The sequence below is a fragment of the Lygodium microphyllum genome, chromosome 28 (assembly GCF_053477565.2).
Source record: "Lygodium microphyllum isolate KBCC chromosome 28, Lygodium_microphyllum_v1.1.10, whole genome shotgun sequence".
In the NCBI taxonomy this organism is placed as follows: Eukaryota; Viridiplantae; Streptophyta; class Polypodiopsida; order Schizaeales; family Lygodiaceae; genus Lygodium; species Lygodium microphyllum.
In genome coordinates, this window is record NC_141162.1 from 89,262,307 (window position 1) to 89,279,061 (window position 16,755).

A 16,755-nucleotide genomic window follows, 5' to 3' on the forward strand; every position below is an offset into this window, starting at 1 on the left:
ACTTTTTAGTCTTAGCTCCTTACACTAATTGTCACGATGTGAAAATTTGAGATGCTTTAATCTTACCGATAACATTTAATAGTTATTAATCAAATGTGCAAGGTTGTTTAAGTACATGTGATGCACATGGCAAGGATTTCATGGTAATAGGCCAAGGACCCCAAGGATGTAGTGGGTATCAAAGGCAGAAGTTGTGATGATAAGAGTTGTCTATGTTGCACACATTCATTTATTATGGTTTTCATTCATTTTTAATATCATTTGTGCTATATTAGCTTTGTATTACTTTTCTTTGCTTCACACCCAAGTATCTTAATATGAAGCATAGGTGTGCACATTTGGGTCTTTATGGTACTTACATGTTGAATTTTATATTTCACTATAAAACTAACAATGCAAGTTTACATGGGTCCTTATTAGGTTGAAGAAATAGGTTGTTAGCCTTTCCCTAGTGATTTTTTAGCCTTGTTTTCCACCAACATGGAGGCTTCATCGCCCAAGGTAAATCTTCAAGCCTCTCTTAAGACTATCATGGTGGTTGTTTCTCCCTGGCTCTTCTAGCTCGATGATTCATCTTTCCTCTTCACAAATATCTTGTTTCGTCTTCAACATCGACATCCATGGTTGAGGGGGACTCCCTATCCTTCATTTTGTTTGAGGGGGCTCCCTACTCTTCATTTGGTACCTAGATATTTCAAAATTTGTATTCTTATCCTCAATATCGACATCCCTTCCCTATGTATCTTCCCCTTTGCATCACGAGGTCTTCATATCATCTTTATAAAAGGGTGCTTGGGCAAGTGCACTTTCTCCATGAGAGACACTGTCTGAAACCAACCGTCCTCCTCAAATATGGTGGTAATGACCTAATCGATTAACAATTAAAGAAAGCGTAAAATTCACATTAACTAAAAATGCACACTTTACCACTTTCATCTTGGACAATGGACAGCCTGTTGGCCCCAAAATTAGTGCCCCTTTCGGTATTTCTTTATCTTCTATTGCAAATGGGTGAAACACAACTAAGATCCTCTGATCTCCTCCACTAATCCAAGTGCCTCTTACTATCAAAACTGACCAGCAAGCCTTCAAACCAATCTTCCCCTTGGTTCACTTGGAGATTGGCCTTCACCCTGCTCCTTGTGAGACAAATTTGGCCCCAAATTTAACATTGTCTGGTTGACCTTTTGAATCTCCCAAAAACTCTTCAATTTCAACTACTAGAATTAAGTCCTAGGCCCTCAATTCTTAGCACACATCCTGAGGGAGTTGTCAAACCCTAATTTCTACTGCAAATTAGGGTTTACAATAGAGATTTTCCAATATCTCCACCTCTGATGACTCAAATGGTTGGATGTTATTAAGATAACTTGAGAGATGGCTATAGGATGAGCAAGAATGCTATAGAGAGAGAAGTTTTAGAGTTTCATCGCAAGAAAGGCTAAAAAACTACTGCCACCCTACTCAAACAGCCATGGAAGTTATCACCGATAGCTTAGGATCACCAAAAAGGCTGCTGCCCCTCCTATTTTGTCACCTGCACCAAAAGGATCTTGGGCTATTGTCACCTATTGTAGAACTAATCCTTGGTGGTGGCTACAAATCACATTAGTAGCATCTCCTTGCTCTCTAAGAACCTCCTTCTCTCTCACAATGGTTTTGCATTATCTTGCTTATTAAATTACTTTAAAAGATATTAATTCTGAACATTAATTTAATAATTAATATAGTGCTTGAAAAAATATTTTCACCAATCAATATGTAAATTAGCTAGACCAATTTGTCTTCCAAGTATCCTTGGGCCATTATTGGCCCTTAAACCAACATTAATAAATTAATTAATGCCTAGTCTCTAATGTCACTACTAACATCAGTCGCCAATAATTAAGTTAGACCTAAATCTAATACCGAGTACCACCTAGTGATTGTCAAGCATAAATAATTACAACTTTTGCCTTTGGCACCAACTGATATCTCGAGGTTTTGGGTCTCACATTGTGAAATAATTAACGTGCATCTCATATGTGCAAGTCACATTAGCACATTTAATTAACGTTTAATCAAATGATAAGCAAAGTAATTAACTTTCACGTCCTCATGACAATCCACCCCCTTGAAATCCTTGCAATCGTCTTTGATTGCACTGCAATGTGTCAAAGTATGCATTGCCTCTACTGAAAATACATGTTGGTATCATAGTCAAACAACATATGCATCTATTACTTAACCATGCTCGTACCCTGTGCATGTCAACTTCCAATCACTTAAAATCAACTACAATCCATATAGGTGAATCATAACCACTATCAAAACCATAAGGGATGCATCCACATACCAAAACCCAATACTATTCTAACCACCAACACATTGTAATACATAAACTGAGCATAAACACCACCTCATAGCAATAATGTACCACATGATAGTCGTGTAAAGCATACATCAGCTACAAGTCATATGCAACTTATGCAATTGTATTTCTCTTATATCACATGCAAATGTACAATGCATAACATCCATGTATCCTATATATGCCTTTGAAATGTATATCACATCTAAATGTACATTCCATGTATTCCATACATGTCAATAACCTTACAAATGCATAGTTTTAGAGCCTAGGTGCAAGCCATATACATCTGCATACCAACTCACAGTGACTACTATACTGAATAGTAATCCCAATCACAAAAATGCTATTAGCGTACAGTACCGTGGATGCAAACCAAGTACGTCCAAGATCCACTACATAAACACACTATCCACCACTAGGAGAGTGAAAATACAACCTCCTCATTGAGCATCAAGCAATATTGTCAACCTTCAATGCTCTGTTGAGACAAAATGAGCCCAATCCAAAATCAACTCTAAGTACATCAAGATGATCTACTAGGTCACTCTCCTCCATCCAATTGCATTCTTTCATAGGTAAAACAATGTTGAAGCTTCACCAAGAAGCACATGGAAACTTTATCTCTAACTTTAATTGCCTTGAAACCTCCACTAGGTTCCAGGTCTTTTCCCTCTTAAGCATTGCGATACTTTATACTTTCACGTCGCTGCAATTCCAACTTAATTAATATGCAACATTGCATCCAGTTGAGTAGTCCTTCATGTATACCTAACATGTTAGGAGCACCAAATGCATTAGGAAATATTCTTATTTGCATACTTCGGACTCTTACAATGTGATTGTGTATGAGGATTTGCATACTACCAGCCATACCATGACACATTTTTCAAAACATCACATACATTACTCGCTGCATTTTTCTCAAGACTAATACTATACAGAACATTTGCATGACCAACATTAATACCATGAGTCCCAAACATTATGGGCTATATATATGCATTGCCAAACTTGCCACTTTGTGCTCAAGCATCATACCAACATTGATATACATGGGATTATGCAATCGGGATACATTGGGCCTTGCACACTACGCATTGGTTGCCGCATACCATAAGAAGTTGTGCCATGCATGCATGTATACGATTCTTGAACCACCATAGCATGGAAAATAGTACCACTATCAAGTTAACTATCCACATTTGGAACATCATGCTATTATATTGGCTCTTCCTTCAATGCATCTTACTGTTCCAAAGCACTTGAAGACGATTTTCTCTTCTTGCCTTTACTGCCCTCCTTTATGGGATTCAAAAAGTGTATGAACTAAATATCATTTACTAATCACACAAACATTTCAACTACTATCCTCAACTTATCTTTTAACCAATCATCAAATTCCTCTTTCTCTTGCTAGTCATCATCTTCAAGAACCTAGTAGGATCCACATTTTAGTCTACACCAACATTATTAGCTTGATGCCCATGCTATAAGCCCACTCCAAGATTAGGCATCGCATTTTTTCCTTCATTATGTGCATTTTCAGAATGAGATGCATTATCATTGATCCCATCTCACTATATGAAGACATTCTTGCTATAAATGCTCAACTGAATACAATTTCAGCACTAGAGCAAAACTTGCAACCTTGAATCACGTGCCTCGCACCCACCAACTCAAGGGAGTTGATGATATCCCAATGATGGAACCATGCAACCAGCCTTCCTCCTCGGATAGGGTAGTAATTACCTGATGAATCAATAATTACAGCAAGCATAAAATTCACATAAACTGAAAATGTACACTTTACCACTTTAAACATGAACAACGGACAACTTGTTGGCCCAAAAACTAGTGCACCTTTCGGTATTTCTTTATCTTCTATTGCAAATGGATGGAGTACAATTGAGATCCTCCAATCTCCTCCACTAATCCAAGTGTCTCTTGTTGCCAAAACTGACCGGCAAGCCTTCAAACCAATTTGCCGCTTAGTTCACTTGGAGATTGACGTTCACCCTTCTCCTTGCGAGACAAATTTGACCCCAAATTTGATATTGCTTGGTTGGCCTCTTGAATCTCCCTGAATTCCTCAATTTTAACTACTAGAATTCAAGTCCTAGGCCCTCAATTCTGAGCATGCACCTTGAGGTGGTTGTCAAATCCTAATTTTCACTATAAATTAGGGTTTACAAAAGAGATTTTCCAATATCTCCAACTCGGATGACTCAAATGATTGGATTTTGCAAAGATAATTGAAGAGATGGCTATAGGATGAGAGAGAATGAATTTCAAAGTTTCATTCACAAGAAAGGTAGAAAAACTACCGCTTCCCTGCTCAAACAACCATGGAACCTATCACCTGCTACAACTTAGGACCACCGAAACGGCTATTGCTCCCTCTCTTTGTTGTCACCAACACTAGAAGAATCTTCAGCTGACAGCCCGGAGGGCTTCAAACTGATGTCACTTGCTGTAGGACTAATCCTTTTTGGCTACAAATCACATCAAGAGCATCTCCTTGCTCTCTAACAACCTTCTCCTTTTTCACAATGTCTGAAATAATATTCCATCTGCCCCCAAAAACGTTTTTCCCACTTACATGGGCAATTTTTTGCCGGATGACAGCCTTCTAATCCCATTTTCAACATTATCCAGCTTATTAAATTATTTTTCAAAATACTAATTCTCAACATTAATTTAATAATTATTCTAGTGCTCAATAAAATAATTCCACCATCCAATAATTAAATTAGTCTAGCCAATTTGTCTTCCAAGTATCCCTGAGTAATTATTAACTCTTAAACCGCCATAAATTACATAATTAATGCCTAGTCTCTAATGTCATCACTGAAATCAATGTGACCAATAAATTGATCTAGGCCTAAATCTAACACCGAGTACCACCTAGTGCCTGTCAAGCATAACTTATTACAACTTTTGGCTTTGGCAACAACTAATATCTCAAGGTCCTAGTTCCCACATTATGAAATAATTAACATGCACCTCACATGTGCAAGTCACATTAGCACATTTGATTAACTTTTAATCAAATGCTAAGCAAAGCAATTAAATTTCGCATCCTCTTAACAATATCCAAGTGCCACATTGCCGCATGAGCATTCTCATTCACATTTTGTAGCATTTTTCTATGCATCTCATTATGTAAAGCACCCTTGAGCATATTGCGCTCTCCTTGAATCCCAAGCAATTTTCAATGGTGGTACGTACCTCTATACCCTTTTACTTCTATTTGTTTTTTAATTTGTAAGTCGAACATCTCTTCCCCCCTCATGGATACAAATTCCCAAGAAAAGAGTCATTTTATACTGCCTTTGTTGGTCTTGATAGGCCACTAGGCAACTAACAAGCACCCTTCCTCCAATGCCTTGGCGTCTTTGGAGCGGCCCTTTGGACTTCTAAAGAAAGACAACCATCACCTTTGTAGCCTTGGCATCTTAAAAAGGTGCTTTATACATTAAACCTTAATTATCTCATTATCCCCCACACTTTGGTTAGTTCCTTATCTATCAATAGACGATGTGCATCATCGCATGCATCCCACTCCATCCTACCCTATCCAATCTGCCACATCACATGGCTGCTAAACTTGTCAACTATCTACTGCCGCCTCCTTCAATTCCTCGTTTGATGATCTATAACTATTGCATGCCCTTCGAGAGGCTTCTACCTATTGTGTTTTTAGCCTAGTTGCTTATGTCAACACCTTCCACTACTCAATCAATCTCAATGCTGCGTTGTCACAATTTCAACCGTTTTCAGTCTAATTAGTCGCCATGCAGCTTCACTACTACTAGAGGGCACACGCTGCTTTGACACTTTCCTAAATGTTGTGTTTTTGCTACCTTACATGTGGCTTCATCCTTCAGCTCTCAAGTGTTGTTTCTGCACTCACGATCCATCTCCAGTGAATGTCACAATCTAACACGTCCCTCAGTCAATCCCATGAGAGCAATCAATTATTAATAGCTCTAGCTTTGAGCATTATGTACATACATTCATTTACATTCAGTAATAATTCAATTTCATTAGATTCTCTTCTTTCCTATTTTGTATTTTCTCATTTTTGTTTGAGTTATTATGTTTTAGTCATGTACACACATTTTGTGTTTTCTCAATGCAAACCCTAGCATATCTCTATAGATTTCAATGCAAGAGGAAACCTCCTACAAGCAACTATTATGGTCAAAAAGGTCACTATTATAGATAATGCTATTAGTCTATGAATGATTGCAGCTAAGGTTGAGGGCTCCAACCTCAAAAAAGGGGAAGATGCTAGACAAGCCGAAACCAACATGTAAATCTAATATATAGAGCAATTAGCATAAACTTTATAGCATGCACACTATTTAATTCAGCAAAGAAAAATAAATGACAAAAAACTTGAGAGCTAGAGCACTCTTGCACAATAGATGACACCAAATAGGCCCTCAAGGTGAGTGCCCCTTACGGTATTTCTTTAATATTGAAGATGAGCCTTTACACGAACCACTTGCGACCCACCTACCTAATCAACGTCGTCATCACAAATCAATGTTGTTTTTGCTAATGATTCCTCATGTGCTTAGCTCTTCAATGGACCAGATTCACTCCAGCTACTATGTCCTTAATTGCTCTCACCAACCTTGCCCAACGAGCTTTGAATCTATTTCAATTACACTCAAACTAGTGTCTCCCCAAGAATACATAGTTGCAATCACTCCAATATTGACCAACATGAGATTGAGAAATGCATCCATGGTCTCTCACTATAGCCAAACTGGAATCACTAAGGAATTCGCACAAATCTCCATCCCAAACCAATCAGATTCATCGAATAAGGCCTCGGTCTTGATTGTCCAACAATCTTAGAGCTTTCCCCAAACCAATGGACCTTCAATTCTCTCGTAAATTAAAGTAATTCAGACTTGTAAACCTACTATCTCTAAATCCCAATCTCTTGCATGCATTTGCTCAAAAATTGGATGCTGAATTTAATGCTTTCAATGGCTGGAAAATCAGACCTCATTTTTCTTAATGTCTACCCGAATCTTCAATGATTTCAAGACCTAAAACAAGCAGGAATTGGGGGTTTTGGTCGGAATGTCTTCAACAAGCAATCCCACATCCAAAATGACCGATTTTTGTAAACCTAGCCATTGATCTGCTGTATTGTCTAGCACCTCGAGATGACACTCTCCTCTTGCTATTCATCACAAAAAATCAGCAAGCATGCATCTCCTTTTGTTGCTACATCTCTCAACTTAGGCTGCTCCAAAATCAGTAAAAATCTTGTAAAGGATACCAATGACATCCATGCCTTCGACAACTAGACAGGATTGAGGCATCCAGCAATCCCCAGGCCATGCCTAAAAACTCTTTGCCCAGAGTATAAATAGATTGCCCAAGGTGGCTGACCACTGCTTAGGGATGTAAGGTTGTCTTCGTAGGAAGATTCAAGGATGTAAGGTTGTCTGCATAGGAAGATTCTCCCTTACAATGGACAAGAACTAGCAGGGCTGTACTTGGAGGTCATAATCTCCTACCCAATCTTTTGATAAAAATCAACAAGCATGCATCTCCTTTTGTTCCTACATCTCTCAACTTGGTCTACTCCAAAATTAGTAAAATATTGTAAACGATACCAATGACATCCATGCCTTCAGAAACCAAATGGGATTGAGGCGTCGAGCCATCCCAAGGCCACGCCTAAAACCTCTTTGTCCAAAATATAAATAGACTGCTCAAGGTAGTTGACCACCGCTGAGGGATATAAGGTTGTCTACATAGGAAGATTTTCCCTTATGATAGGCGAGAACTAGTAGGGTTCTACTTGGAGGTTATAACCTCCTATCCAATCTTTTGATAGGGGAAAAAACTTATATGAGCCCAATGTGATTTAGCATTGGAAGGCTTGGGATGGAAAGGATAGGGTGATAACCCACCCTTGGATTGGTTTTGCTCTTCAGAGAAGTTATACTTATGATAATAATGTAAATATCTTTTTTCCCAAAGAAATATTTTTATGTTCGTACTTAAGAAATGTGACAACAAACCCTATGCTAAGATTAATTCAAGAAGCTATCTTTATTTGTTCACAGCATGAGTAGCATGTTTGCTTAGAAAACTAAAATACTCCATATCCAAAAATGGAAAGCACGTAAATAGTCTTTTCAAGGAAATTGTCACATGGCTGGGTGGACCCGATTAGCTAGGTGGCTTCTCCCAAAAATTAGGAAAGGGCCATGGATCATGACTATCCTAGGATTGAGTCCTAGAATTGTTTTAGCACCATTTTAGGGGGGCCGATGTGAAACTATGCCTTACGACTAGAGGGGTTGATGCTTAGCTCCCCATCCTTTCTCACTCTCATTGAACCAAGTGTAGTGCTTGCCTGCCTTGAGTCTTCGATGGCTCACGCGATAGTGACTATCTTAACTCGATGTTAAATGCTACTAGAGACCCTAGATGTGTCATTAAGAACCTGTAGGTCAATCCTCCTTGGATGAGGCCAGTTGGTTTGCTTGCAAGATAGACCTAGGGAACACCTAGCCATCTAAATCCGCATGCTTGTGAGTAGCATGGATGGTGATGGCTAGGATCAGATCCTTAGATTATTACTAAACTACCCTTCCTACAATTTTGAATTGGATACATTTCACACATGCTCTTAAAGAAAGGTGGGAGCTGTGTTTTACAATACAGGTTGTCATGCATTTTCTTGGCAACACTATATTGACCTAAATAAGCTAAGGAGATGTCCCCTGATGGAGACAAGAAGCATGTACAACCTTCAAAAATGCAATGCACAAAATCAAAATGGCATCGAATCAAGAGTGATGTCAAATTTCCTAAATGGTGACTTTCGCAACATGCGGTAGATTATTGGATGTAGAGTCATACTGTGGCCTTTCTCTTTTTTGAAAAATCGCAAGGATAACTCTTAAAAAAGATTATCATCAAAACAAAGCCATATCAAAAAAGGGGACGCAACTAAAGGACGATAAAGAAAGCCATAGTGACAAGTGATAGGCGAGACAAACCTTTGGGATGCTCAAACGCTGTCACCGTGATGGAGCCGTAACAGGATGCGGGACATGAGATGTGAGGGGCAACTATTTGTGTCGGGAAATATGATGGATTTGTGATGGGCACTATCTAATTTGTGCCAACTTGTGTACATGATGGTTGAGCTGGGTTTTGCATTGACTATTTGCAGGTTGGCACATACATATCAAGGCTGTCTATCACAATTAATCACAACTCACTTCAGCCTTCAAATGGACACTTCTGTCCGCAGCCAGCAGCCAGCCTATGCCCGTCTTACCTATCCGTCAAGCTTCAGCCAGCTCCATGAGGCAGCCCTTAGGTCCCAAGATTGTCCGCATCCCCCCTCCCCCCAACACACACACTCTCTCTCTCTCTCTCTCTCATGATATTAGTATATAGTAGGGTTATTGGTCAAGTTACACCTTTGTATGTTACTTTGATGATGCACATTCTTATTCTAAACAAAGTTAACATTAAACATTTGTTAAATTTTAAGTATATTTTCAAATTTTTAAATGCTCTCTTTTTTTCCATAAAAGATAATTGTATAAATTATGAAAAAAGTACAAGATTACGAGATACATGGCGGCTCTGTGCCGTCATGCATAAAATCAGAGATATCACAATGCAGGTACAAAGGAAGCAAAGAGACTAAAGGGGGGCAAAAGAAACTGTCATATGCCAAGTAAGCAAATCTTGTCTAGGGACAAAACTAGTTAACTCAATCAAGTCTAGCTGCCAATGAAGAAGCCCTTTCAAGCAAGCTATATGGCTCTGCACGCCCAACGAAGCATCAAAGATGAATGCATTCCTCATGGTCCATATATGCCAACAACCCTAGAAACGCAAGAAAGGAAATGTGAACGCCCCGAACAACATAGTATGCTTAACAATTATGATATTCGATTGTTTTCGAGATTTAATATAAAAGAGAATGAACACTTAAAGCTGAAAATGAAAATTACTCACAAAATTACAACCATGAAAATGTAAAAGTAATGGAGACAAGATTGAGGGTTGAAGATGGACCCCCTCCCCCCCCCCCCCCCCCCGAAGGAATATATTTCTGCTCAACCCAAGTCCCTTAGGGAAGAGCCTAGTTACAATCAACCTGAGAGTGAGGAGAAGTAATTCTCACTCTCACAAGATCAAAAGATGTACAAACACACATGCATTATCTATTATGCAATGATAAGAACTGATTTCTTTACAGTATGAGAGAAGAAAGAGGGAAAATCAGCCTTTCTCCATCGTTGATCAGCAATACATGGATAGGGCTTGCTTCTTGTTGCTAAAATGGAAGAAAGAGCTCGAGAAGGAGGTGCTATAATGAATTTACAGGCTTGCTGTCCTGTAAAATAGCAGTGATAAAAGAGGGAATATGGAGGAATTTGATAATGGAGAAGTGGGGGATGATGATGGGGATGGATGGGGCTAGTTTTTGGCTATCTGTGGGTGTTGTATATGAGTTTACAACAAAGAAAAATGATGCTAAATGAAGAAAAACGAGCTCTTATTTATAGGAGAGGGAAGAGCTAGTACAAAAGGGGAAAGTGGAGTAGCACAAGACAAGTGTCCAACCACATGTCATGAGATGTGACAAGTGGTGGGACACTTGGAAACTTGTGTGACAAGTGTCTTGACGCTTGTCTCTTCTCTATGGCCTTCCTTTTTGGGCTGAATACTGTCAAGAATAGAAACAACCAAATTTAGTAAGCACAGTCAGAGTACAGAATTTACTATTTTTAGAATGGTATCCCTATTTTTTAGGACTAGCATTTTTAGGCTAATTCGAGGCTCCTAAAATTTAGGGACCTCCTAAAATTTAGGGACCCCCCAATATGGGTGTCATATGAAAACTTTTTCCGTGTACATTGCAAGAACGGTATCAGAATCTTCATGTGACTTTCCTATGCAAAGAAATGTGCATTTCAAGCTTTCAACCCACACATGTACATTGTACAAGCATTTCATGATCATGCCATCTTGTTGATTGTAACTGTCTGTTCTGGCGGATCTAGCCCACACTTCAAGGCATCAATCCTTTCTGTGTGCGAGTCTAACCCTGATATGCGTGAGTTCTGGTCATAGGCGCCCAATTGGGCCATATAGGTGGAAGTGTGAACTATCTTTTCTCTAACCCACCGCGTGGGTCCACCATAACCTGTGACCACTCATCAATGGCCAGCTCCAATGCACTTTTCTTTATATCTAATTAGTGCAAAGGAAACAAATTTAATAAATCATTATATAAACAAATTAATGAAAAAGGATACAAATTCTATTTCTATAGAGTTGTGACAGCCCTCTGGCTTTTATTTAGTTGTCCTCACCTGAAAAGCTTCTTGATATGGCTGAAGAATGTCTAGGTAATCCTTCATGAATTTTTCATCTACCCACTGTGCATCTGTTGTGGGTAGATTCTTGAATTTTAGTAAGAATTTTCGTGTCACAAGGTCACTTCTCGTGGTTCAATCCTTGTGAAACAAAATCTGTTCAGGTTCCAAGAGTTGCTGTGTTTTTTCAACTTCTGGGGGATCTTCAGTAATGGGTTCCTTTGGTTCTGGTCCTATGTAAGGTTTTAGCAAACTTACATGAAAAGCATTATGTATTTTCCAATGAGCAGGAAGCTCAAGTCGATAAGAAACTTCATTTATTTTCTCAATCACTTTGAAGGGTCCAAAGTATCTACTGGAGAGCTTTGGAAAATATGAATTTTAACCGGAACCTTGTTTGAGCCTGCTTTTATCAAACTTTAGCAAGACATATTGACATTTTTCAAAAGCCAAAGGTCTTCTTCGTTTATCTGCTTGCTTCTTTGTCGCTCTTGGGCAACTTTGATAGTGGCTCGAACTTGATCCATTACTGTTTTTAAATCTAAAGCAAACTCATCATCAGCAAAAATCTTATCTTTAGTGCGAATAATTGGAGAAGGAATCACTTTACCCTGTACTATTTCATTTGGAGCTTTCCCTGTGGATGAGTGCACTGTATTGTTGTAAGCAAACTCCAATAATGGAAGATATTTTTCCCATTGTGACTTATATTCACTAACATAAGCTTTCAACATATCCAAAAGAGTGAGATTCATCACCTCTGTTTGGCCGTCAGTTTGAGGATGAAAAGCTGAGGAGAACTTTAAAGTGGTTCCCAAATTCTCAAATAAAGCACGACAAAAGTTACTTGTGAATTTGGAGTCTCTATCTGAAATGATCTCAAAAGGCATACCATATAATCTGAAGATATGTTGAATGAAAAGTCTTGCAGCTTGTGCGGATTTCAATGTTTTATGACATGGAATAAAAAGTGCTTGCTTGCTGAATCGATCAATTATGACCCAAATCATATCATGACCTTGAGGTGTTCTTGGAATACTTGAGATGAAATCCATTGTAATAGATTCCCATGGATCTTTGGGCACTGGAAGAGGTTGCAACAATCCTGGAGTCTTCTGCCTATCATACATACTAGACAAGCCTCAATGAAGTTATGTGTATCTCTTTGTAATGTTGGCCAATAAAAGTAGTGCTCAATTGCACTTAGAGTGGCTGCCCTCCCTCTATGCCCTGCATAAGGGGGTTCATGACTTTCTTTAAGCACCTTTTGTCGAACAGGAAGAGTGACACAAAGGCAATTGTTCATGAGAAGGTAGCCGTCTTTGATGGAATAATCTGGATGAGAACCTCCTTGCTGTAAATTTGACCAAATTGCTGCAAAATCAGTATCTTCATCATAAGTATTCTTCATCGTTTGAAAATCTTCATGATGAGCCACTGTAATAGTTGCAATGCGAGGCACTCTAGAAAGTCCATCAGCAACTACATTTTGTTTCCTTGGAGTGTACATAATTTAAAAATGAAACATAGACAAGAAATTTTCCCATCTTGCATGTTTCTCCTGCAAATGCTTTTGAGTCTTGAAATACTTCAAGCTCTGATGATCAGTTTCAATAAGGAATTCATTGCCTAAAAGAAAATGTTTCCATATCTTCAAAGCATGAACTACTGCTAAGAGCTCCTTTTCATAAATGGCATACCTTTTCTCCACATCATTTAGACGGCGGCTTTTAAAGGCTACGGCATGGCCTTCTTAATTTAGCATTGCACCAATACAATCACCGCAAGCATCTGCTTCCACCACAAATGGTTTTACCAAATCTGGAATGATAAGAACATGTCCAGAAGTAAGAGTTGTTTTCAGCCTTGTGAAGGCTGCCTTCTCTTTTTCCTTCCATTGGAATGAGGTCTTCTTCTTTGTAAGGTCATGAAGTGGAGAAGCCATATGTGCAAAATGCTTGATGAAGCGGCGGTAATAAGAGCATAAGCCAAGAAACGATCGCACCTCATGTACATCATGAAGATGAGGCCATTCTTGGATTATCTTGATCTTTTCAGAATCCATCTGAATCCCTTCAGAAGAGATGACATGCCCAAGGTAATTTATTTTATGCATGAAAAAATCACTCTTTTTACCATTTACCAAGAGTTGATTTTGTTGAAGTAATTGTAGAACAATCTCCAAGTGCTGATGATGCTCCTCTTCATTCTTACTAAAGACAAGAATATCATCAAAGAAAGTACCGACATATTGTCGATGCTCTCTAAAGATGCGCTCCATCATTCGATTAAAGGTGGCTGGTGCATTGGTTAATCCGAAAGGAACCACCAAGAATTCATAAAGACTGTATGAAATGCAGAAAGCAGTTTTGTGTACATCTTGTGGTATTACCCTAATTTGATGATAACCACTCTTTAGATCAATGCGGCTGAAAACCTTTGAGCCTCCTAGATGATCCAAAATGTCATCAATTCTAGGAATAGGAAACCGATTCTTCACAGTGATTTTGTTGAGGGCTCGATAATCAATGCACATCCTGAATGTACCATCTTTCTTTTGAACAAGAAGAACCGGTGAACAAAATGGTGAGCTACTTGGCCTAATTAGCCTACGGTTAAGTAGGTCTTCGACTTGCTTTCTGATTTCTTCTTGTTGAGGACGGCTCACACGGTATGGTGCTATATTAGAAGGAGAACTGCTCGGAATAATATCAATATGATGGTCTTCTGGCCTTTCTGGGGAAAGCTGATAAGGAAGATCTTTCGAAAAACAATCTTTATACTTTTCCAAGAGCTGAAGTCACTCTTGATTTTCAGCATTCATATTATCTTTTACATCAGTGACATAAAGCAAACAACATTGAACACAATCCTTAATTGCTCTAGAGACTTGCATATGGCTTACCATAGGTATGGTGTCTCCAGAAACTCCAACTTGGATCTCGTACTTCTTGCCTTTGTTGGTGAGTTCTACTTTCTTTTTCTGAGAGAAGATGGTTGAATCTACTCTATGATTCCAAGGCATGCCAAGAATCACATCGCAACCATCAAGGTCTCCGATACAGAAGGTATCTTCGTCACTGTAGCCTTGAATTTGAAACTTGAGCTTGCCAATGTAGGGTGTCACAGTCTTCACTATTCACCTTCATCGGCATTTAAAGCTTAGCGAACTTCTGCCGGAGTGTCCATCTCTTCATTCTTTAATCCAAGCTCTTTAGCTAACTGCAAGGAAATGACATTTTCATTCGCCCCAAGATCTATCAAGAATAGTGCTTGCTTATCTTGCAACTGTCCCCAAGCTTTTAATAATTTGCGCATCTCTGGAATGTGAGTTGTGTTTGCAACTACATCATTGATAGCATTGATTTTCACTGGCGACTTAGGCTTGTTGTCAGAAACCTTGCTTTGTCCTTTGTTTGGACATTGCTTCACTATGTGGCATGTTTGTCCACATTTAAAGCACTTCCCTTCTTTCATGAAGCCTTGTTTTTCTTCTTCGGAAAGTTACTTTGCTTGTGGGTATAGATTGGAGTGAAATTGAGGAGCATTAGGAGGTGCATAGGGCTTCATCTTCTTTTGATTTGATGGCTGCTTTTGCCGCTGTTTTTGTCCTTCATTTGGGGCTAAATACTTCTCATCATCAGCTACTCTCTTGTTATCATTCTTTTGGAATGATTTGTTGCCATTGTGCTTCATTTCCCATATCTCAACATGGTCAATGAGTTCCCTGAGACTAGAACAATGATAATAATTAAGAGCAGTACGAAGTTTAAAATGCAAACCTCCTTGAAACTTCCTAAGCTTTTCCGAACTACTGATCTTCTTGAAATATTGGACCTTCAAAAGTAGCTCCCAAAATCTCTTGGTATAGTCACCAAGTGACTCATTTTTCCTTTGCCAAAGCCGATCCCATTCCATTTTTACATCTCTTTTGAAATGAACAGGAAGAAATTGGCTTTGTATCATGCGAACAAAGGACCGCCATGATTTTGGGGCAGCATGATCATATTCCAACCCCATCCACCAAGTATGGGCTAAGTCGGTCAAATGTAAAGCTGCAAACTTAATCTTTTCTTTTTCTTTATACTTGTCACGACCATACAAAATTTGAAATTGACGAATAAACTTCAGAAGAAGATCAAGATTTCGGGAACCATCATACATACTGAACTTGATCTTCTTTTTAAGTTCAGATAGTGACTTAGTCTTCTTTTTCTTCTTATGCCTTCGTCCATGCCCGGATCTTGAGGTTGAAGATGATGAAGTGCTTGATGGGAATGAAGATGGAGACGAGGGTGAAGAATGTTGACGCCTTTGACGATGATGAGGTCTTCCACGAGATGGGTATGACTCTTCGTCACTAGAAGAGGGTCCATCAGAGTAGGCGCCAGATGACTTTGAAGAAGAGGATGAGCTTCAACGCGATCTCTTTCTTTGTCTTGAAGTAGAATGTGACTGCCTCTTAGAAGTAGTTGGACTTCTTGATCGGCTCCCTTCATTGGTATGGCTTTGTCTCCTTGAAGCAGATGGGCTTCTTTCCTTGAATTCTTTGGGATTCTCAACTTTTTCTAGTTTGAGAAGTTGCTCACAAATTTGCTGATTCTCCTCTCTAAGACTTTGAATGGCTTGAAGAATAGCACTCGACTGATCCATTGAGACTCTAAGAAAAATATGCTCAAGCACTCAATGCAAGGGCTGAAAACAAACAAACTTATAATTGTAAGCACTACCAGTGTTGGGGTGAGGACCAAGCCAAAGCTCTGATACCACTGTGAACGCCCCGAACAACGTAGTATGCTTAACAATTATGATATTCGCTTGTTTTCGAGATTTAATATAAAAGAGAATGAACACTTAAAGCTGAAAATGAAAATTACTCACAAAATTACAACCATGAAAATGTAAAAGTAATGGAGACAAGATTGAGGGTTGAAGATGGGCAAACCCCCCGTTGATCAGCAATACATGGATAGGGCTTGCTTCTTGTTGCTAAAATGGAAGAAAGAGCCCGAGAAGGAG

At 39.0% G+C, this 16,755-nt stretch overlaps 1 protein-coding gene across 4 annotated transcripts in view; it reads right to left on the reverse strand.

The window, feature by feature from the left end:
• Window positions 1-16,755, reverse strand: part of LOC148011736 (sodium/hydrogen exchanger 6-like) — a 41,758-nt gene that overhangs the window by 7,496 nt on the left and 17,507 nt on the right. The window lies entirely within an intron of this gene.